The sequence below is a fragment of the Heterocephalus glaber genome, unplaced genomic scaffold (genome assembly GCF_053883595.1).
Source record: "Heterocephalus glaber isolate CG9 unplaced genomic scaffold, H.glaber_assembly_v1.0 deba00001764, whole genome shotgun sequence".
Lineage (NCBI taxonomy): Eukaryota > Metazoa > Chordata > Mammalia > Rodentia > Bathyergidae > Heterocephalus > Heterocephalus glaber.
The window spans coordinates 3,873,208-3,898,878 of NW_028258461.1; the positions used below are offsets into that span (position 1 = coordinate 3,873,208).

The following is a 25,671-nucleotide window of genomic DNA, read 5'->3' on the forward strand; positions in this document are numbered from 1 at the left end:
CTGCACCAGGAAAGCCCAAAGGCCAGTGGTAGAAGCCAGAAAATCTGTGCTAGTGGGGTGAAGCATTTCTGCCACCAGACTGAGGGATCTACACTGGAGCCAGGAAGTGATGCTCATGGTCAAGATCAGAGCTCCCCTGACAAGAAAGGTAGTCATTCCCAGCGACAGCAAGGTCCTGAGCTCCTCCTCCGAGGAGAACACCCAAGTTCACATCAGGAAACCAATTGCAGCAAGCTTCTCCTAGACAATCAACAGCCCATGATCTTCCCCTCCACTTCTCTTCTTATGCTATTGGTAACAATTTTCAAGTGGGTCTCCCACACCCAACCATGCTGATTCAGTTTAGCTGGGCATTACAAGTTGACCATTAGTTAATCCACCACAGTATATAATTAAGTCATGACAGCACTGTCTTTATATTGCCTGCCCTTCTTAATTTTCTTTTTTCATCTTGGTTTTTTCCTCATCAATCTTTTACTATTATTGTTCATTGCTCTAGAAGTCTCAAGAATTATTCTTCTTTATAGGGAAAGTATAGATATACCCTTAGATGAAACACTTTTCTGTGTTTGGTAGTTATTCTTTTGTGTCATTCTACTCAATAATCATTTGTTGGCTTCCGGGCTGCCATCCATCCCACCACTCCAGGCCCAGAGGTAGGAGCTTCTGAGCCACCGACCCACTGCTTCTGGTCCAGAGGAAGGGGCTCCCTGGTCACCATCCCTCCTGCAGCTCCTGGCACAGAGGAAGGGGCTTCTGGGCTGCCATCTGTCCTGCAGCTCCTAGCCTAGAGGTAGGGGCTTCTGAGCTGCCCTCCCACTGCTCCTGGTCCAGAGGAAGGGGCTTCCTGACTACCATCTGTCCTGCAGCTCCTAGCCTAGAGGCAGGGGCTTCTGAGCTGCCCTCCCACTGCTCCTGGTCCAGAGGAAGGGGCTTCCTGACTACCATCCCTCCTGCTGCTCCCAGCCCAGAGGAAAGGATTTTTGGGCTGCCTTCTGTCCCCCCACTCCTGGCCCAGAGGAAGGGTCTTCCAGACTAACATCCCTACTGCCGCTCCTAGCCCCTGTCCCACCTCTCCTGCACAGAGGAGGTTATCCACATGGGTGCCAATAACACCCCCCACCCCCCAGTAGAAATGAGAAAACACATAAATAAGTCTCAAAACCAGACTTCCAGATCACCTACAGCAACCCCAAAAGGAAATGAGATGGAACACACTGATACTCAACCACCTGGAAACACTGAACTGGCAACAAAAGGGGATCTGGAAAAAAGGAAATCAGAAATAATTTCTCAGATAACAGGAGAAATTGTGCCCCTAGTGCAAGACATGATTAATAATCTAGAGAGGAACTGAGGAACATGATGGAATCCCAACATAGGAAACAAATGGAATCCATAAAACAGATGCAAATAGATTTCCAGGACATGAAAAACTCCATTGAAAGTCTACACAGCAGAATGAGCCAATGTGAGGACAGAATTTCAGATATAGAAGATAAGATTGCAATTAGTGACCAGGAAAAGAAAAATTGCTTCAAAATTATAAGGGAACAAAAGAAATCAATCCAGCAGCTGCTAGATGATGCAAAGAAGAGTAACATGAGACTGATTGGGCTCAATGAAGAAACAGGAGAGAGTGGAGATGACATAAAAAATCTCTTCACAGAAATAATGGCAGAAAACTTCCCAAGCAGGGGAAAAGAGCTTGACATAGAGATAAGTGAGGGATATAGGACTCCAAATAGCCTTGATCAAAAAAATCTACACATAGGCATATAATTGTTAAGATTCTAGAAACTCAACAGAAGAACAAAGTTCTCCAAGCAGAGAAAAGAAACAAATCACATACAAAGGAAAGCCCATCAGAATCACAGCAGACTTCTCAACACAAACCATCAAGGCAAGAAGAGCTTGGAGTGACATATTCCAAGCCCTAAAAGAAAACAGCCTCCAACCCAGATTGATGTACCCTGAAAAATTATCTTTCAATATTGAGGGAGAAATAAGATACTTTTATGACAAAGACCACCTTAGGAACTTCATGAATACCAAACCAGCACTCCAAAGAATTTTACACAATATCCTAGGAACAGACAGTGAGGAGCACAACCCCAGGAAGCAAAGCAGACTGAATCTGTCTGGAACAAGAAGAAATTAAATGTAAAGGGGGAGAACTCAACAAAGAGAAAAAGTCATGGCAATGACAAGTCAATATGTTTCAGTTATAACCATCAACTTTAATGGTCTCAATTCACCAATCAAAAGAAATAGACTGGTAGAACAGGTCAAGAAGCAAAATCCAACAATATGCTGCATACAAGAAACACACTTCATTCAAAAGGAAACTCATAGACTGAAAGTTAAATTGTGGAAAACAATACTCCATGTGATGGGAACCCCAAAAAAAGCAGGAGTAGCTATCCTCTTTGCAGATCAAGTAGATTTCAAACCAACACTGATTAAGAGAGATGAAGAAAGACACTACATCCTTGTAAAGGGAACAATCCAAGAGAAAGTGATGACAATAATAAATATCTATGCACCAAACACTAGTGCACCCAACTATATAAAACAAATACTAACAGACATGAAAAGTCATATATGCACTAATACAGTTGTAGTGGGGGACCTCAACACCCCACTGTCACAAATAGATAGATCAACTAGACAAAAAATAAGGAATGAAATGCTAGATGTTTACAGAGTCTTTCACCCTCACAATCAGAATACACATTCTTCTCAGCTTCACTTGGGTCATTCTCGAAAATAGACCACATACTCACACATAGAACATGTTTAACTAAGTGCAAAGGAATTGAAGTTATCCTCTGTATATTATCAGACCGTAGTGCGATGAAATTGGAGATTCATAGCAAAAAAAACTGGAAAAATTTCATAAGCACGTGGAAATTGAACAACACATTTCTGAATAACCAATGGGTCACAGAGGAAATTAAAGAAGAAATCAGACAGTTCCTTCAATTCAATGTCAATGACAATACAACATATCGGAATCTATGGGGCACAATGAAAGCAGTCTTACGAGGGAAATTCATAGCAGTGAATATGAATATTAGGAAAACAGAACGAGCCCAATTAAACAACCTGAATCTGAACCTCAAGCTTCTAGAAAAAGAAGAGTAGGACAACCCCAAACTCATACAAGGGAGGAAATTATGAAGATCAGAGGAGAAATCAATGCAATGGAGACTAAGAGAATGATACAAAAAAATCAATGAAGCCAAGAGTTAGTTCTTCAAAAGAATCAGCAAAATTGACAAACCCTTAGCCAATCTTATCAGAAAAAGGAAAGAAAAGGCCCAAATCCATGCAATTAAGAATGAAAAGGGTGAAATTACAACAGACCCAGCAGAAATCCAGAGGATCATCAATACCTACTTCCAGAACCTATACACCAATAAGATGGACAACACAGAAGAAATGGACAGATTCCTAGGTACATATGAATTACCAAAGTTGAATGAAGAAGACCTAAAAATTCTGAACAACCCAATATCAACCAATGAAATTGAAAACAAAATTAAATACTTATCAACTAAGAAAAGCCCAGGCTCTGATGGCTTCACTGCTGAATCTTACAAGACATTTAGAGAGGAACTACTGCCACTACTGTTTAAATTCTTCAATGAAATTGAAAGGGAAACTATACTCCCAAATTCATTCCTGGAAGCAAGCATCACCTTGATCCTCAAAGCAGAGAAAGTCCCAACCGAAAAGGAGAACTATAGGCCAATCTCACTAAGGAACATAGATGCAAAAATCCTTAATAAGATAATGGCAAATAGAATGCAGAAGATCATCAAGAAGATCATACACCCTGATCAAGTGGGATTCATCCCAGGGATGCAGGGATAGTTCAACATACACAAATCAATCAATGTAATACACTATATCAATAGAGCCAAGGACAAAATCCATATGATTATCTCCATAGATGCAGAAAAAGCATTTGACAAAATCCAACATGCATTTATGATAAAAACCCTTCAAAAAATTGGAATAGATGGTCTCTACCTCAATCTGATAAAAGCCATCTATGGAAAACCAACAGCCAATATCATACTAAATGGTCAAAAATTGAAATCCTTCACAGTAAAATCAAGAACAAGACAAGGATGTACACTATCTCCACTCCTGTTCAATATACTTATGGAAACATTTGCCACAGCAATTAGACAAAAGAAAGAAGAAAGATAGGAAATGAAGAAGTCAAATTGCCATTATTTGCAGATGACATGATACTCTATATAGAAGACCCCAAGAATGCCACAAATAGTCTTCTTGACTTAATATCCAAATTCAGTAGTGTAGCTGGATGCAAGGTCCACACAGAAAAATCAATAGCTTTCCTCTACATGAACAATAGACTCACTGAGACAGAAATGGGGCGAATAATTCATTTCACAATAGCATCCAAGAAACTGAAATACCTAGGAATCATCCTAACGAAAGAAATCAAAGACCTCTTCTCTGAAAACTATAGCACTCTTTAAAGAGTGATTGAAGATAACAGAATATGGACAGACATCCCCTGCTTCTGGGTAAGAAGGATTAATATAGTGAAAATGGCCATACTTCCAAAACTGCTATATAGATTCAGTGAAATTTCAATTGAGATCCCAGCAGCATACTTCATGAACCTTGACAAAATTATCCAAAAATTAATTTTGAACAAGAAGAGACCCAGAATAGCAAAAGCAATTCTAGGTAACAAAGACATGGCAGGGGGTATCACAATCCCCAACCTGAAACGATACTACAAAGCTACTGTGATAAAAACAACGTGGTACTGGCAAAGAAACAGACCTGAGGACCAGTGGAACAGATTAGAAGATGCAGAAACAATGCCAGACACACTCGGCCATCTCATCTTCGATAAAGGAGCCAAACACCCTCACTGGAGGAAAGATAGCCTCTTTAACAAATGGTGTGGGAAAAATGGGGTTTCAACTTGCCAAAGATTCAAACTAGACCTATATCTCTCGCCGGGCACTAAACTCAAATCAAAATGGATTAAAGATCTAAATATTAAAAGAGAAACTCTGAACCAGTTGGAACAGATGTTAGGTAGAACTCTTGAAGACATCGGTGTACGAAAATATTTTATGAACAAAACCTCAGTTGCCAGGAACTAGCACAAACAATCAACATGTGGGATCTCTTCTTATTAAAAAGCTTCTGCACAGCAAGAGAAACCACCAGCAGTGTGAACAGACAACCCACAATGTGGGAAAAAATCTTCACCTGCTCCTCCTCAGACAAAGGTCTACTATCTTGAATCTATAAAGAACTTAAAGAGATCAGACTTCCCAAATTTAAAACCCCAATGCAAAAATGGGCATCTGAAATGAACAGACATTTCTCAGACAAAGAAGTAGAAATAGCAAATAAATACATGAAAAAATGTTCAACCTCACTGGTCATTTGAGAGATATAAATGAAAACAATGCTGAGAGTCCACCTCACTCCAGAAAGAATGGCTGCTATCATGAAATCCACCAATAACAAATGCTGGTGGGGCTGTGGGGAAAGAGGAACCCTGCTCCACTGCTGGTGGGAATGTAGACTGGTGCAAGCACTGTGGAAATCAGTATGGAGATACCTCAAACAACTAAGAGTGGAAGTCCCATTTGACCCTGCTATTCTACTGCTGGGGGTCTTCCCTAAAGAATGAAAAGAATCACACCACAGTGATATATGTGCACCCATGTTCATAGCAGCACAGTTTGTGATAGCTAAAACTTGGCAACAGCCCAAATGCCCATCAACTGGAGACTGGATCAAAAAAATGTGGATTTTTAATAAAATGGACTACTACTCAGCCATAAAAAATGAGAAATTAGAGACATTTATAGCTAAGTGGATGCACATTGAGGCAATACTCTTAAGTGAAGTAAATAGGACACATATGTATAAGTAACGAATAGTTTCTCTGGTGTGAGAAACTGAAAGTGTAAATAAGGACTAAATGTATAATAGGTAATGTGAAATAGGAAGAAAAGGGGCAAAGGGGAAGGAAGTGGGAGGGCTAGGGAAAAGTATAGGAGGGAATGGGATTAATATGAGAAAATGGAAAAATAGGAACAAAATCTTTGTAAGTAGGGAGGAATGGAGGGGTTGAAGGTTGGGCTGGGCAAGGGTGAAAAATAAGAACCAAGAGAGATTATGGAAAGCTGCAAATTTCCAGTGATGAATGTCATTTACACCTAAAATGTACCAATGATTAGAATGAATAATAGATAATGCAAAATAGGAAGAAGAGGTCCAAAGGGGTAGGGGTAGTGGGAGGGGCAGGGGAAAGGAAAGAATGGAAAGGAAAAATGCTGAAAAATGGAAAAAGTGGAAATAAAGTCTTTGTAAATAGGGAAGGGTGGAGGGCATGAAGGGAGGGCTAGGAATGGGGAAAAAATAAGAACCAAGATGCATCATGTAAAGGTACAATTCCCAATGAGAAATGTAATTGTGTTGTATACCTAAAATTTACCAATGAAAGGATTTAAGAACAACAAAAACAAAATAGTCAGTTGTTGAGACTTGAGTACCAAAACTAGAACTAAATTTTGACAGGATGAAATTATGATTAAAAAAAAAGAAGAAAAACGATAAATGCAAGTTTCCCTGCCCTTGATTAGTTCGTTGTCATAGAAGGGTTATAAAAGTCTGTCTAAAAATGTAACAGAACTAGGTGGGTTATGTGAAGACATTCATGCAACATAAAGGCACAGAAAATGAAGCTCTTTGTCACATAGTAGGGGACCTGGTAACTAATCAATATTGATTGAATTAAATTAAAACTGCACAATGAATCATATTTTAAACAGGATTGAGTTAGCATGTTTTGGCCGGGTGTGGTGGTGCACACCTGTAATCCCAGCCTGAGCTACATAGTGAGTTCAAGACGGGCATGAACTACATAACATAGCATAGTGAGATCCTGTCTCAAATAAATAAATAGCATGTTTTGACAGATACACGTGGAAATATAGGATGATCGTGGGCTTTAGGGAGATCTAGAATGAGAAAATATGTGGTTTCAAAAGTCTGTAGAAGTATATTCAAGGAAAAGTCAGGCTGGCTTGAGCCCAAGGTATGTGTAGAGGAAAGGGCAGAGGTGAGAGTGTCCTGAGAACCATCAGGATTGTTCTGATCCTTCTTTGCTGCAAATCATTTATTCTCAGGGCATGTTACTGTTCTACAAAGGAAATAGACCAGCTCTGTTAAAATATTAATCATCCACCACTGCTGTGGCCAATCACTCAAAAGATGTCACAACAGAAGATATATGTGCTGCTGTATCTTTAGGCCCAAGCTTACGTTAAAATTGTGACCTCTGGACTTTCTTCTCTATGTGAGCTGGACTAATTCAAAGCCCCTTCTATGCTTGTTCTAAGGACAGCTCCAGGATTCATTTTAAGTAACTCACCACTGCCCATGTTGACTTTTAGAAACCAGACCTTTAAGGATATCTCTAATGGAAGTTGTCACACAAGCTGCCCTGTTTAAGAAATCATATGGAACATTAACCTGCTTCTGACCCACCGCCTGCTGAGAATGAGTCCAAGAACTCATGCATGAATACTGCGAGACCTTCACCTTTTACCCAGTAGCTACATTGCGAGCACAGCAAGAGATCTGCATTCCCACCCCTTTTCTATGTTTTAGGTGTCACTCAGAAGGCACAACATAATGATAAATCAGGAAAACTGAATATTTTATATATGCCAGAGTAAATAGGGTGTTTTTTATGCACAGAAAGAAATTGGTACTAGGTGCCATAGGGAGAAGAAGCTTTTAATACTGCATGCACTCCTGTTTTAATCAAATTGAAGTTGTCATTTAAATTTAGGAATTATAAATATAGCACTCTAAATGATGTTGATTTGCATTTGGTTTCTCAACAAATATAGCAGAATTTTGGAAAGTGAAAAAAAATCTCAAAGACTGCATTTTACATGATATGATGTCACTTTAATTGACTACATGCTAAGTTCAATGATTAAATAGTACTCTCAAAAAATTAAAATTTAAAACACACAAATTTCAGAAGTGGAATATTTGTATCTGGGATGTATTTATCTGTTAAAAGTTGTGTTAGTTACTTTTCTCTTGTTGCTGAGACAAAATACTCAAAACCCAAAGTTAAAGGGGAAAAGGTTTATTTGGCTCACAGTTCATAGAGGTTTCAATCCATAATCAGCTGCCTCTAAGGCAGGGATGGCAAACAGGCATCACAGAGGAGAAACAACAGGGCATGCACAAGATAGCAAAGGCAACAAGGGAATTAAACAGTGACTTTCTGCCCCTTTTGTCTTATTCAGACTACTGGGATTAGGGCAGTGCCAAACCAATCACTCAGGTGTAGTGGTTGAGTAATCACCACTAATCCTTAATCCTAGCATCACACTCTCTAGATTCACCCACCTCCAAAAGAGACTGCATGAGGCTTTGGGGGGACATCTAGACACAAGCCATAACAAAAGTTTGGTCCATTAAATTGCACAACTTCCCTCACATCAAAGCAAATTTAAGAGACCAGTTGATAATAACAATATGTGAGATTCCCCAAGCTTAGTTATTAGAGTAAAAACTTATCCTGTAACTTCATTAAAATGTTTTACCTCAATACAAAGTACTTAGAGTACTCTGAGTACTACATGACAATTTTGACTAATTCTGTTCTCATCCTCCAGCCTGTGAACATTCCTTAGGTCAATCTATTACTTGATTTTCTATATTGGCTATTGGACATTAAAATCAGCAACTTATACTCTTGGCACTACATAATTGAAGCAGAAAGGCTACAATGAATGTTTAACATAGATATCACCGAGTGGAGGGCTTGGAGTTTAAATATATGTGCTCAAAAATTTCAGATTATTTTCACTGACATGGTACTCTCAGATTATGAGATCAAGTCACTTGGGAAACTTGTGGCAATATGTATGAACAAAGAGATTACATAACAGTGTGCAAATTTTTTACCGTAAGTTTTTACTGGTTTCTCCTCTTCTCATTTATGTTGTTTTTTCCAATTTACCAAAGTTCTATATATCACTGTGAAAAACTTACTAAGTAAAATGAGAACTCCAACTTCCATTCCCCCATGCTTTTATAGCAAAACTCCATAATTGGAGGTTATCCTTGATAACAGCATAGTATAATTATGTTTCGTATGGTTTTCTATGCTTATATCTCCCTCCTTGTCTTTTTCTTTCTTTCTTTCTTTCTTTCTTTCTTTCTTTCTTTCTTTCTTTCTATTTTAGTTATGAGAGTTAAAAGAATATTTTCAAACTGCCTTTTAGAAAATCTTAATGTATTATGGATACCTTTCCATGTTTACATAGATAGAATTATCTAATGATTTTCATATTCCTTATGATGCATATTGATATTTCACTTAGTTATCCCTCCTACGATTGAAACTTGGACTGTTTCTAGATTTGATTATAAAAAGCAATGATCCATATGGATATAATTGTACTCAAATTTGTGAGTATTTTAAAGTGTAGTTGTTTTAGAGTAAACTTGCTATACGGAGAGAAAATATTTTTAGTACTGCCAAATTCAACTCTAAAAGCTATCCAAACTTACATTAGCATAAAGTATATGAAGATGTTTACTTTCTTTATAATTTCTAATGAGTTCTTTTGGCAAATCTGAAGGTTAAGATGTTATATCTAAAGCTATTTTTATTTGTAATTTCTTTTATTACTTAGCAAAATTCTAGTAGGCATTTTATATATTCTTCTGTCATTTTTTGTTCATATTTTGCAGCATTTTCTCATTAACTTATAAATAATATTTATATATTGATATCAATCCCTTGTCAATTACATATGTTTCAAAAATATCCTCTTACTTTGATACTTTTTCATCTTGAATTATACATTTGTTCAAAGGGAGAATTTTTTATCGAATCTGTCAGTTTATTATTTCTGATATTGTCATATCTTTTTAAAAAAATATGGAACACTTCACGAATTTGCATGTCATCCTTGCACAGGGGCCATGCTAATCTTCTCTGTATCTTTCCAGTTTTAGTATATGTGCTGTTAAATCAAGCACATCATGTTGTCATATCTTGCTTGGGGAGCTGCAGTGCAGTTAAAAAAAATCTATATATTTTTCTAGCATATTTGTAGTTTGTACTGATGCACATTAATTATGCAGAAGTTTGGATTTCATTGTGATATTTTCATATATGCATATAACATATTAACCATAACCATCCCCTATTTTTCCTAGATTACCCTCCCCTTCTCCCTCACCTTCAACTTTTCCTTCTTGTCCAATAATCTTCCTTCTACTTTTTTTCCCTTATGGATAAAGTATCCAGGCTTACGTCTGTGGCACAGGTTCAAGGCCCACACCCAGAGACTCAAACAACAGTCTTATTTTTACAAACCCAAGACACAGATGTGGATAGATGACTCAAAGTGAAATCAATAAAAAACACTTGATTTGAACAGCATTATAGGCGAAATGGACCTAAAATTCCATCCAACAACAGCAGAACACACAATATTCCAAGTGAACTCAGAACACTCTTGAGAGTAGATCATATTGTGTACAATGAAACAAACTTTAACAAATTTAAGAAAATTGAATTTGTGTCAAGCATATTTTCCAATCTCATGGAATTAAATGAGAGATCAATAATAGGAATAAAATCGAAAAATTGACAACTATGTGCACCTTAATCAAAATGTCCCTGGAAAACCAATTATTCAAAGAAAACACTAAAAGTAAAATAAAAAACAACATAACAGAATAAATGAAAATGGAAACTCAAAGTACTGAAACTTATGCCATGCACAAAGCAGTTTTAACAGGAAGGTTTATTGTAATAAGTTCCTACATCAAGCAAATAGATATATATCCAAGCACAAACTTTTATGTCTCAAGAAACTATGGACAGAAGAACAAACTAAGAAGATGTGATCAATAAATATCAAAGAGATTAATAAATACCAAAGCAGAAATGATGCAAAAGAGTTTAACAGAAAAGATCAATGAAAGGAATGGGTTTTTTTAAACAAACAAACCTGGGAGAACTTTAGTTAGAATAACAACAATCAAAGAAAAGAGGACTGAAATAAAATCAGAAATTAGTGAAGCAACATTACAGTGCATACCACAGTGATACACAGAACCAGAAGAAACTACTAGGAAAGACTCTATGCCAATCATTTGGATATCTTAGAAGTAGATAAATGTCTAGAAACATATAACCTATCAAGGCTGGATCATGAAGAAATAGAAAATATCAGCAGACCAATAATGAGTAAGAAGACTTAATTACTAACCATAAACTCCCAAGAAAGAAAATTCTAGGACCTGAAGATTTTAATGGTGAACTCTCCCAAATATTTGTAGAAGAATTAACACCGATTTTTTTAAGCAATCCAAAATTGAACAGTAAAAAGACTTCTAAACCCATTTTATGAGAGTAGTCTTATGAAACACCAAAGCCAGATATGCATAATGCAAGATAAAGGAAACACTACTCAATATCCCTGATGAACACACACACAAAATTCCTCTACAAAACACAGGCAAACCAAACCCAACAATTCATCAAAAAGATCATACACCATCATCAAGTAAGATTTCTTCTTGGGATAGAAAGTTGTTTAACATATGCAGATCAATAAATGTAAGAATCTGTATAAACAGAAAAAATATAATTAGATGATTATTTCAATAAATGCATGAAAATCAGTAGACAGCATATAATACCCTGTGCTAAAAATAGCTCTCAACATATTAAGTATAGAAGGAATAACATTGTCATACAATGAGCTCACAACTAAGACATATGCAAAGGCAAAATGTGAAAACCTTTTTCTCTATGATCAGGAATAGTACAAACATGTTCTTATGCACCATTTCTGTTCAGCATAACAATGGCAGTATTAGCAGGAGCAATTAGACAAGAAAAAAAAAAGGAAAGAAAAAGAAGCCAAATTAGAAAGGAAACAGTCAAATTTTCCTTACTTGCATATATTACCTCATAATGTATACAAAGATATCATGTTCTGCATCATAAATATATATAGTTTTGCTTGTCTAATTAGATAAATATGTAAGATAATTAACAGTTGCTTAGAGATGTACAAACAAAATCAAAGCATAAATAAAATATCAAAAAGACCAAATGAAGTGTTTAAAAGAGACATTATTTACCAATTTTATCAAATGGATAATATAAGTTGCTAACTGAGAAATGACCATGAAATTTAGCAAAATGAATATCATCAGTGATCTTGCAAGATCTTCTATGGTGGATTGTTAAGGATAAAAACCCGAATTAAAGAAGTTCAACTAGAATGGGGGAAGATAAAATAAAGGTAATGACAAGGCAAACAAAATGTGTAGATAATTAGAAGGAGAAAGAGTATCAAGAAAAATATTTTTTCTGAGATATGAGAAGTAATAAGTGTATTTGCATTCTGATGAAGAAAATATTATAAATAGAGAAAATAATATTGCAGGTGACAGAGAGAGGCTTACTAGAACAGTGACCTCACTTAGGTGACACATAATAGAACCTTGAACACAATACAGGAGTTGGCTGAAACTGTGTCCAGATATTTAATCTATGTCAATAAGAAGAAATGCCAAACATACATACTCAGAAGCAGCTTAGTAGGTAGAAGTGATATAGCAGTATGGAATTCTTGTTCAAACTGATTCTGTTTCTCAGGAAAGAAATAAACAAGGCTATCAATAGAGTATAAATATCAAAAAATAAGTATAATAGGATTGGCTTGGAGAGTGAATAAATAAATGGATTAGTAAATATGACCTAGTTGCAATGAAGTATGTACAGATCATTTTGAAGTGAGTAGACACAAATTTAAACAAGAAAAGTCAGCATAATTGTGTATTTTTACCAAGGAATTTTCAGTACTGCATGTTTAGACAGAGTAGTTGGTGAACCGGGCTTCCTAAGATTGTAATACAGAGGGGTGTAAGTCTACATAACCCAGTAATCACAATGGTAGGGCATAGAATTTAAAGGTACCTAAAGAGGGAAATGAAACCAACAAGGGAATAAAGACAGTGAAAAGATTTAAATGTAAATGGGCTACAGATACTAGTGAGGTCAAAGAATTATTCAAGCTAGGGAAATAAAAGAATGATCTTGAATGCTGGAATGTGTCAGATAAACTGCAGAGTAGCTAACATTGATATATATATAATATATATAATATATATATAGTACTTGACTAAAAACATTTAGTAGATAAAAAAGAAGACAAATATATAGAACAGAATAGTTTATTAGGATGGTAATCTATGTGGATATTTAATCTATGTTGTAATATTGTTACCAATAATTTTGATAGAACTAGTTTTGGGGAAAATATCCATGAGTCAAGAATCAAACTTTCTAAGAATAAAGAAATGTTCCCTTTTATTATCAGATATTAGCAAATGTCTTTTACAACTGAAAAAAATATGTGCAATAGTCTCACTCACAGTTCTACACCTTAAATATATGCAGGGGTTTTAGGAAAATAATAGGAATAATGGTCTGGAAATTGCAAGGGAACCGGCTTCCTAGCTTAAAAGTACAAAGAGTGTGAAAGAGAATACAATCACCAAGAAAAAAGGCTGGAGGAGCACTTTGCCCTAAGGGGAGAGCTTACTTTTCTTTAGACCTAAGAAATAGAAGAGAATTTACAGGGACAAGGTTCAAAATAGGGAGGATATTTGCTAAGGACACCCAGTGAGATTCAGCAGGCACAGTAGCATGTCTTCAGGAACTCAGAGGGGCAAGAAAGGGTTTCATACAAGCCAATGTACTGAGGAACATAAGCATTAGAATTGAGGATGCTGTTGAAAATCTAGTGACTGGTGGAAAGAAACTGATATAAATAAATGAAGATAATGGTGGGATTAGGCCTAGTAATCTAGAGTTAGAATTATGAAAGCATGTGAAAGCTGAATATCTTAACAGGAGCATGTATGAGTATAGAACTTAAATTTTTTAAAAGTTTTAATTTGGAGGCTAGAATAGAGACAGTCTTCTCTTTAACACATGGTTTCAGGTTTTTCTCTTTAATAAATGTTGTAAGGAAACCAGAGGAGAGATGACTTGATACTCAAAATTATACCTCTGGGGCTCAGTCTTCCTAAAGACAGTGGTATTGATACAGGGAAAAGAGTGTTTCCCTTGACTTTCAGATCAGAAAAGCATAGGCAAGATAGTTATAATTAAATGGCTGAATCCTGAAAAGGAAATAACATTAAAGTAAGAGAAGAAGGCTGGAGAAATGCAGTCTGAGCTGGGCAATGACAAATTATTCCACTGAATAACCAAAAGAGAATGCATTAAACAAAACAAATGAAACTTCATGTGAAGATCTCTAATTTAAAGAGACATGTAGAAACTAGAAGAAAAGGCAACATAATCAAGGACAAACACATCAAAAACTCTATGAATGTGATTTATGTGGTTGAAAAGGCATAACAGGAGAAGGCAGATTTAGGGAGATTAGATTTTATCAGTACGTGCTGTATGCATATATAAAAAACACAGTGAACCCCATTAATATGCATGAGTAATATGTTTTAAACAAAAACATAAAGATGTTAAACTTTAAGAAGGCTAACTCTAAGAAGCTCTGAATTCATAATAGTGCCAACTATGAATCTGAAGGTCATTACAGACAGAGAGTAAAGATGAATAGGAGGATGGAATGGTGGAAATGGGGTGTGAAATAATAAACTCTTGGCTTGAGACAGATTGTCATTTATATTAATACTTACTAAGCTAATCTGTGTGGAGTTATAAAGAAAAATAAAATGGAGTCTTTTCAACATTAATTCATCCAGCTAATCTGTGGTGGATATGATCTTAGGGGCAGAAGATAAATCAATGAATAAAATTTACTTAGACCTTGCTAACATGCACAAGCAATAGATACAGTAATGCATATGTACCTACTACCTAAGATGAATATAAACTTCATGTACTGCAAAGATGTACTAACAAAGTAAAGTTTTTAAAAAGCTACATTGTAGCCATAAAAAAGAATAAGGCACATGAAAGATGTACCTAACAGCCACAGTAAACTAGAAGCAGTGACTTGGTTTTCAAGAAAAGTCAGAATTCATTTGGAGCTAAATAATGGGCTTAAATGAAAATTAAATTCATTGATTCAAGCAGCTGAAATGCCTGAGAATACTGAAGGTCCTTGAAATGAAACTGAAAATACTCCATCCAGATCTTGGTGTTCAAATGATGCCTTCAGAAATCTGTTTCAATCACTTGATTTTATTTTCTCTTGTTACCTTTATTCAATGGCCATTCTACACATGTTGTGAAAAAGATGACTGGCAGAAGCTTCAGGGTTGTAACCTAATAGTTAGATAAGTCAAGTGAACAGCATCAGTCTTCTGCCGACTATTTTTAGACTAAGTCCCAGGTTGATTCATGTACCTATTTCCAAAACAGTGAGTATAGCTGTCAGATTACACACTCCTCCTTTGAGTTGAACACTTGTTTCTGTCTCATGGGAAACCCTAAGGACTGATACAAAGTGACACGTCTGCAAAGTAAATCTGAAATTCTATTATTAGGACAATGGAAAATGGATAATAAATAGGCAGCAACAATTGTTATTATTTTTAGAAGGTTGTCATGAAGTAATGGCATTTGATCTCAGCTTCAAAAAATTAAAAGATGAAGGAACGAGAAGAGGTATTCCAGCTTAGAAAGCAGCATGGGTAATGATAGCCCGTGACCAGAAAGAACATGAAGAATTCCAGTTCAATTTGATGCATTAAGCATGCATACCTCCTTTCCTTCCCTACAGAGATGACAATAGCATGAGTAAAAGAAGGCAAAAAAATGCAGTAGGATAATTCAAAAAATGACCTTTATTCTCTACCCCTCCACACTTCTTTTCTTAAAATTTTGTATTGCTTTCCTGGTCAGATAGTGGCAGATAGGATAATAGCAAATAAAATCCCGGGCTTGGAAAGCACTTGTAACACTGAATTCGGCTGTTCTTTGACCTCTGTGTTTGCCATGAAGACATGCCTGGGTTGGCCTGCTGGAATAGCTGATAGACACAGATCAAAGGAATGGTGCATTGTTGAGACTCTTCTTTTGGTCAAGTGAGGGCATCGAGCCGAGATTAACATCTAATATATGTGAAACTGACTACAGATGCAAGAAAAAGACAAGCTGAAATCAACTGAGCCCAACTCAGATCAACTGAATATCAAGGAAAAGTAAAACATGCAAGTGTTTATGGTAGAATACCACTGGGGTTTTGTGTTTTGTTTGTAGGTAACACCATCTGAGTTCGTGTATAAACAGTACAAAAATAAATCTGTAAAATGGAAGAAAATGTGAAGAGGATCACCAGTGCTTAAGATATTTCCACAAATTTCTGGAAGATAAAAATTGAAACATACTGGTGAATGGAGTCAAATGGGAGAAGAAACCACTGAAGGGCAAGACTGCAAAGACTGGTGACTAATTTTGTAGGTCTGATCCTAGAGATGGCAGGTATAATTAGGAGGGTTTAGAAGTGATGATGAATAAAAACAAGATTGTTTGAAATTGTCGGATAAGAACTGCACTTAGTGTCAATACCCTCATCCATGTATAGTGATGAATGACAGAGTAACAACCAATCCTGAACATACTTTTAAAGAAGTGAGAGGAATGCCCTTCTCTGGAGAGATCAGGTGTTGATATTACAGCAGTAGAGATCCAGGCTGACAGAAATGAGGTAATGAGAAGATGAAGAAGAGTTGGAAAGAAGAGTGGAGTTCAACAATAATGCAACTTTATATACTGGGGCATCGAGAGTTACTGTTAAGTGTGATAGAACACAAATGGAGGTTTATGCATAAAGTGTAAGGTTAGAAAGTAACTAATATAAGAAGGATGAAGAGGGGAAAAGTGGTGGGTTATATAAGTGAATACAGGGCTTGTATTAGCTTTCCCACCACTTGAAAATGACACTTGACACCAACAACTTAAAGAAGAGGCTCTAGTTTTAAGGGGATTCAGTCCATAGCTGGGTGGCTCCAAGATGGGAATATTATGGTGGAAGGGCGTGCTAGGGCAAAGATGCTTATTTCATGGCGTCTGGGAAGCAGATCAGGGGGACAGTCCGAGAGGAAGGGACCAGAAACCATATGTGGTACCATGACCAACACATACACACCTAAAAGTGTACATTACTAAGCCCCAGGTGTTTCTGAATCTAATCAAGTTGACATATCAGGATTGACCATCATGGTGAGGCAGGAAGATAGAATCTGCATAAAAGTGGTGGGGAAATGAGGCCTGACAAAATCCCAGACACATGCACATAACCATTCCCAAAGCCCTGAACATGGATTTCTTGTGAGAATTCCAGGATATCCTGGACATGCAGCCAGCTTGGGAAATATAAAAATGGCACTATTACCATTAAGCACTTGCTGTCATGTCTCTTCACTGTAGCCCATCCTGCACTGTAGGGTCTATTTCCAATTTATTTACTTTTTTATTTTTTCTCTTTACTTGGCCCAAACTCGCTCTGCAGAGCCTGGGGATTTTTTCCTACCTTTACTACCAAACTCATTCTGCAGAGCCTCTTTTTCCCTATACTTAATAAATATGTAACTTTGCAAGTGTTTATTTGTGATTCATTCCATTTTTTATCTGGGACAGATGAAACCTAGAAATCACTTCTAAAGGGAGACTCCAGCACCCCACAGTTGGGTAACAATGATTCTAATTTTCTTAAATTTAGAAGTCAAGAAACAACACTGTAAAGATATTATTCAGTTTTACAGAGAGTAATATGAAATTTAAACACAAACACACAATAGTGATTGACTCTGGAATGATCTTAAAATAGAAAAGTTTTGGATAGGGGACTTTATTGTTCATTATAAGTTCTTCCTTAGTTTGTCATATGCATATATTTAACTCAAAGAACTATATTTTTATAACATTATAATAAGAACCATAAGAACCACAGTTATGGATCTGTCAATGGACTATAGATTTCAAGGAAACACCACTGTATCTGCAATCCAGGGTCAAGAGCCTGTTATGATTCCCTCTGCAACCATTGCTGCCACCACCATGGTCTGTCATACTCATGAACTGTAGTTTGGATGGGGTGTCCCAGATGTTTCTATTGAAGAGTAGTTTTAGTCTAATGTGTCGTGGAACAAACACTTCTGATATTTGTATGGAGAATGCATTTAAGAGACACTGATACAACTTAGGAAATACTTTAGTTTATACAGGAAATCATATTGAGGAGGACATCTTTGCAACACTCCACACATGCCCACTGGTTACTCTCTTTATGAACATTGGTCTTTACACAGGAAATATTTTTATGATATATTGAACTAATTAAAATTGCTCCTGTTTTGTGTCCTTTGTGGCAATCAGAGAGACATTTGGATTTGGATTTTGGAAGCACCAGTGGCTCTCACTGATAATGTGCACAGGTTCCTTGTTCAGATAGTTGGGGACTTGAGGCACTTGGGAAGCTAGTGATGAGGGAGTGTCCAATAGTTCATTTACCTATGATTGCTTTGTGTGAATATCTATTTATATGTGTGTGCTTCCCCAGAGGGCACAAGTTGCTTGGGAGAGCTGAATTCAGATATGCATGGATCCCTGACTGTAATACTACTTGAAAGCCATAGAAACACACGCTTCATTTCTCATAATTATAAAAAGCTTGTTCTAATTTTGCCTATGCAGCAGACAGGAAGGGAGTTATTCCTATTTGTGGCAAAGGCATATGGAGATAGGGAAAAAGAGCAGATCTGCCCAATTACTTAGCTCTTTCTATATTAAAAATAATAAACTAAAAAGAATGAATCAACATGGAAAAGAGGGAAATGAAAGACAAGGAATTTCTGAGGCAGTAGTCAAATTTTTGAAAACAATTCAAGGCTCTATATACAGATGAACTGTAGAGATCAGGATCAATATTTTACTATTGAGGACTTGTAGAAAATGAAAGAGTAACCAGGATATTGGGGTTGAACAATCATTGCTCCATTTATCAAAAATGGAGGAATATGGAAAATAGACATTATTAAGTGTGAGAGCAATCCTTGGCAATATTTCAGAATGAATTATTCAATATATGGTTAAGTGTAGCGATATGACATAGCAGTTAGGAACACGGATTATATGCACTATCTGGGTTCTAATTCCCCTGCCATACAACCATATGAATTAACCTCTCCGTGTTCAGTTTCCTCATTCCTAAAATGATGAAGTTGATGATATCCATCTGACAAGATTATTGTAAAATTAATTTAAAATACTTAGTATAGTGCCTTGTATATTGGAAGTGCTATGTATTTTAATAATAATTATTATTTATGTTATTAGTTTGAGAAAACACTTAGGGAAAGTAATGATCACAAAATTCAACCTGGGCTAAGAAAATTCACCCAAACGAGCTGTACTTCCTTTTTGATAACATTGTGAGTTTGTTAAAGAAGGAAATATTATTTCCCTGTGGAATGTGGACAAATCTGTCATTCCACCTTGAGGGCTGGGCAGATGGGAAAAGGATATAGAGTTGACTAAGAGTCACAGTATATGGAAAGAACATAGGTGTCCAGACTAAACAAAGTTAGGTATGAAGCCTGAATCTATTATTTTCCAATTGGGGGATTTATGTCATTTACTTATTCTTTGGCACTAGGCTCTACCATGCATAAATGGGGATTATAATATCTAATGTACAGCACTGTTGTAGGGATTTATTGTTCATGGATGATGCATTGAGAGTTTGGCTATGATAAATGCAAAAGCATCTTTCTCTCTTTTTTTGTGCTTTTTGTTGCTGTGACCTATATTGATTGACTTAAGTTTTAGAGATATGTCTCATGATATATAATTATTCATATAGATACACTATTTACAAACCTTTGCGAGTTTAATATGTGTATAACCATCCTTCTACTTAGAATTATTTATGTGACATGAATACGTATATATGCATAAAAAAGAGAAATAAGTGCTTCAATATCACAATTTTCTGACTCTTTGAGACTATATGTGTTGCTTTTTTCTGGGAATAAGAAAAGACAATTTTACGTAGAGAAAATGACTCCAAGCAAATAATATACATTAGTTGGGCAACTATATTGTGGGAAGGAAATTAAAAACTCAAATTTTTAATTAGTCTCTGATATAATGCTGTGACTCAATGATTTTCATGCATTGGAGAAATATATCTGGCAAGACTTATTAAGATGCTATCCACTTAATCAACATTATATATAGTAAATTAGGCTCTTTCAGCTTAACGTAAGTTAAAATAGCTCAAAGAAGATTTTCTGCTTAATATGATTAATCTAACTGATGATTTTTTTTAAGTACTAATGACTACCATAGATTGGCCCATTGGTATTTAAAATATGTGAACTATTTAACTCATATTTCTAAGTCCCTTGCCCTCTGACACACGTCACCCTTTGCAAGTCACCAATGACACACATACCAAATTCAAGTTAGATGTTTTTTATTTGAAACTCTGAAGTGTAACTTTAGCTTGCTCAGTCAAAACATAGAACACTCAACTGATACAAAATTTCAGATCTTTCATGATTAAAACCATCACATTGCTGAGTAGGAAAGGGAAATAGGCCTCTTTTGTGGCTTGACATGCCTAACTGAACTGTTCTCATAGTTTCTGCCTTCACTATGTCCAAATAGATATGTTGATATAACAAGAACAACTGCAGGAAAAGAAGTATGGGCTCCAATTTCTTTGTTTTTTTCTCCAAAGAAATGCTTTATTGACAAATTGCCCATTTATTCATTTTAGAAAGATACGTCAATGACCATTCCTGCACCTTGCTTTCTTATCATGCCCCAGTGGCAGTTAACCTTAGCAAAAGGACACCAAGTGCTGAGCACTTCCAGCCTGCATCCTCATCATGTGTGTAGTGCAGTCCTAAGGGTGTCCAATGTGGCCATGGACCCTTGGTCATCAGAGGACACATTCTACCAGCCACAATGAGCAGCCCCTTCCACTTCAGAGATGCTCATACATGCACACAGCTGCTCCTCCAGATCATGCCTCCAGACATGCAGGGCCCCGGCATGAGAGGCTACCAGGGTGTGGCAGCTTAAAAGTGAAAAAGAAATCTTCATAGCTCCTGAGAAAAGGTGACAACAGAGTTCTGACTAATCCCAATGCTGCCGCTCCCCAACATGACCTGCAGGCTGGTGCCACTTCTCCTCCATCCTATGTTGCCACTGGCCAGGGCCATGATGGCTGGACCAGGCCCGAGGCCTATCAGCGCTATGCAGAACCACATCTTGTTCAAAGGTGCTAAAAGCAGAGTCCGAAGGGTCCCTTGGGCTAGAGTAGAGGAACTGCCAGTCTTTGCCAGAATCAAGTTTTCCACACTGGAAGGTGCTAGTGAGATAAACACACTAATTGGCACAAGCAGGGTGCAACATGGGCCAGATGTAAAACTCTGCACAACACTCAGAACCTGGTAAAGAACTCTCATTTATATGTATGTATGTATATATATATATATATATATATATATATATATAAAGATTATAAACAAAGCATAAGGCGATGTAAGGCTTGAATTTCAGCTTAAGTCAAAGAATATTCTCTAATAATGAGGCTAAAGCTGCTTTGCCAAATTTTAATTTTTGAGAAGTCCACTGCATTTAAAAAATAGTAAATCTTCTTGTCAAAGCTAGGTCATTATTATAACAATTAGGTAGCTGCTGACAACGTTTCCTTTCTGAGGTCTCAGAAAATGGACAGTTCTCTCATTTGGCATCTCCAGACAAAAACTGAAATCTGGCAGTGCATCCTCGGTGAGTACATGTTATCTGTGAGTTCAGGAAAGAGGAGGGCAGGCCAGAAAATGTTGCTTGTTTCATATTCCTCATGTGTCTCCTTCCCTCCAAGTTCTGGGGAGCTATCAAAATTTCCAAGAGGAGTATGAGCTTTGGCCTGTTACCCATCCAGACCCTCCACCCTGTCCATTTCCTGTGGCCTTAGGAAGGACAGCACAGTGATCTGCTTCATCTATGCACTTCAGTGTAAAACAATTACATATAGGATTGTTCTCTAACTCTTGCAAAGGCAGCAGCCACATCTGCAGGTAGACAGACATGATTGTCCCCAAAACCAACTGTTCACTCGTCCCAGCTGGTGGCTCCATTGGGCAGAGTTGCAGTTGTGATGATGAGGGTGTGCTTGCTCATGTTCCGTGGTTTGACGACACTGTCACAGGCTTAGAAAGGCGCATGATCTGGCAGGGGCTGGTCAGCACTTCCTGCTGGGGAGGGGAGGCTGTCACTGCCATTCTCTCTGCCACCCACAACCTTAAGACTACAGAAGGAAAAAGATCAAGAAAGCAAAACCTCCACACCTTACCGAGGTCCCCAATCCCACAAAAGACGCCGAATCAGCCCGCTGCAGACAGGCAGGTCTGTGCACGCCCCACCGAGGTCCTGAGTCACGTGGAAGACACCGAATCACCCCACTGCAGACAGGCAGCCACCTGATTCCACATTACCAAGGCGCAGAGGACACCAGACCAAGGTAATGAGTCCCACTGTTCCCGGTCCAGAGGTAGGGGCTTCCTGGTCACCATTCCTCCCGCTGCTAACAGCCCAGAAGAAAGGGCTTTGGGGTCACCTTCTGTCCCACTGCTCCTGACCCAGAGGAAGGGGCTTCCGGGACACCATCCATCCCACTGCTCCCAACCCATAGGGAGGGGCTTCTGAGCCACCATCCCACTGCTCCTGGACCAGAGGAAGGGGTTTCCCCGCCACCATCCCTCCAGCTGTTCCCAGCCCACAGGAAAGGGCTTTTGGGTCACCATCTCTACCACTGCTCCCAGCCCCTGTCCCACCTCACCCAGCTCAGAGGAGGTAATCCGTGCAGGCGCTAACAGCCCCCTGACCCAGTCGAAATGAGAAAACACATAAATAAGTCTCAAAACCAGACTTCCAGATCATCTACAGCAACCCCAAAGGGAAATGAGATGGAACCCTCTGATACTCAACCACCTGGACCCACTGAACTGGCAACAAAAGGGGATCTGGAAAAAAGGAAATCAGAAATAATTTCTCAGATAACAGGAGAAATTGTGCCCTTAGTGCAAGACATGATTAATAAATCTAGAGAGGAGCTGAGGAACATGATGGAATCCCAACATAAGAAACAAATGGAATCCATAAAACAGATGCAAATAGATTTCCAGGACATGAAAAGCTCCATTCAAAGTCGAAACAGCAGAATGAGCCAGTGTGAGGACAGAATTTCAGATATAGAAGATAAGATTGCAATTACTGACCAGGAAAAGAAAAACTGCTTCAAAATTATAAGGGAACAAAAGAAATCAATCCAGCAGCTGCTAGATGATGCAAAAAAGAATAACATAAGACTGATTGGGCTCAATGAAGAAACAGGAGAGAGTGCAGAGGACATAAAAAATCTCTTCACAGAAATAATGGCAGAAAACTTCCCAAGCAGGGGAAAAGAGCTTGACATACAGATAAGTGAGCCATATAGGACTCCAAATAGCCTTGATCAAAAAAAATCTACACATAGGCATATAATTGTTAAGATTCCAGAAACACAACAGAAGAACAAAGTTCTCCAAGCAGTCAGAGAAAAGAAACAAATCACATACAAAGGAAAGCCCATCAGAATCACAGCAGACTTCTCAACACAAACCATCAAGGCAAGAAGAGCTTAGAGAGACATATTCCAAGCCCTAGAAGAAAACAGCCTCCAACCCAGATTGATGTACCCTGCAAAACTATCTTTCAAAATTGATGGAGATATAAGATACTTTCCTGACAAAGAGCACCTTAGGAACTTCGTGAATACTAAACCAGCACTCCAAAGAATTTTACACAATATCCTAGGAACAGACATTGAGGATCACAACCCCAGGAAGCAAAGCAGAATGAACCCATCTGGCATGACAAGAAATTAAATGTAAAGGGGGAGAACACAACAAAAAGAAAACGTCATGCCAATGACAAGTCAATACGTTTCACTTATAACCATCAATGTTAACGGTCTCAATTCACCAATCAAAAGAAATAGACTGGCAGAATGGGTCAAGAAGCAAAATCCAACAATATGCTGCATACAAGAAACACACTTCATTCAAAAGGAAACTCATAGACTGAAAAGAAAAGGGTGGAAAACAATATTCCATGTGACAGGAACACGAAAAAAAGCAGGAGTAGCTATCCTCTTGGCAGATCAAGTAGATTTCAAACCAACACTGAGTAAGAGAGATGAAGAAGGACACTACATCCTTGTAAAGGGAACAATCCAAGAGGAAGAGATGACAATCATAAATATCTATGCACCAAACACTAGTGCACCCAACTATATAAAACAAATACTAACAGACATGAAAAGCCATATATGCACTAATACAATTGTAGTGGGGGACCTCAACACCCCACTGTCACAAATAGATAGATCAACTAGACTAAAAATAAGTAATGAAATACTAGAACTCAGTCAAACTCTTGAACAAATGAACTTAACAGATGTTTACAGAGTCTTCCACCCCACAAAATCAGCATACACATTTTTCTCAGCTGAACATGGGTCATTCTCCAAAATAGACCACATACTCACACACAGAACATGTTTAAGTAAGTGCAAAGGAATTGAAGTTATCCCCTGTATATTATCAGACCATAGTGTGATGAAATTGGACTTCCATAGCAAAAGAAACTCAAAAAATGTCATAAGCACGTGGAAATTGAACAACACACTTCTGAATAACCAATGGGTCACAGAGGAAATTAAAGAAGAAATCAGACAGTTCCTTCAATTAAATGACAATGACAATACAGCATATCGGAATCTATGGGACACAATGAAAGTAGTCTTATGAGGGAAATTCATAGCAGTGAATACGCATATTAGGAAAACAGAAAGAGCCCAATTAAACAACCTGATGCTGAACCTCAAGCTTCTAGAAAAAGAAGAACAGAACAACCCCAAAGCTCATACAAAGGAAAAAATTATAAAGATCAGAGGAGAAATCAATGCAATGGAGATTAAGAGAACGATACAAAAAATCAATGAAGCCAAGAGTTGGTTCTTTGAAAGAACCAACAAAATTGATAAATCTTTAGTCAAACTTGTCAGAGAAAGGAAAGAAAAGGCCCAAATCCATGCAATTAGGAATGAAAAGGGTGAAACTACAACAGACCCAGCAGAAATCCAGATGATCATCAATACCTACTTCCAGAACCTATACGCCAATAAGATGGACAACACAGAAGAAATGGACAGATTCCTAGATACATATGAATTACCAAAGTTGAATGAAGAAGACCTAAAAATTCTGAACAACCCAATATCAACCAATGAAATTGAAAACGTGTTTAAAAACTTATCACCTAAGAAAAGCCCAGGCCCTGATGGCTTCCCTGCTGAATTCTACAAGACATTTAGAGAGGAACTGCTGCCACTACTGTTTAAACTCTTCAATGAAATTGAAAGGGAAGCAATACTCCCAAATTCATTCCTGGAAGCAAGCATCACCTTGATCCTCAAAGCAGAGAAAGACCCAACTGAAAAAGAGAACTATAGGCCAATCTCACTAATGAACAGAGATGCAAAA

At 37.4% G+C, this 25,671-nt stretch overlaps 1 non-coding gene across 1 annotated transcript; it reads right to left on the reverse strand.

Moving 5' to 3' along the window:
* Positions 1-9,982: 9,982 nt before the first annotated feature.
* Positions 9,983-10,089, reverse strand: LOC147821094 (U6 spliceosomal RNA). The gene has a single exon (XR_015447679.1). It is a non-coding gene; the product is annotated as a U6 spliceosomal RNA (small nuclear RNA).
* Between the last annotated feature and the right edge of the window lie 15,582 nt (positions 10,090-25,671).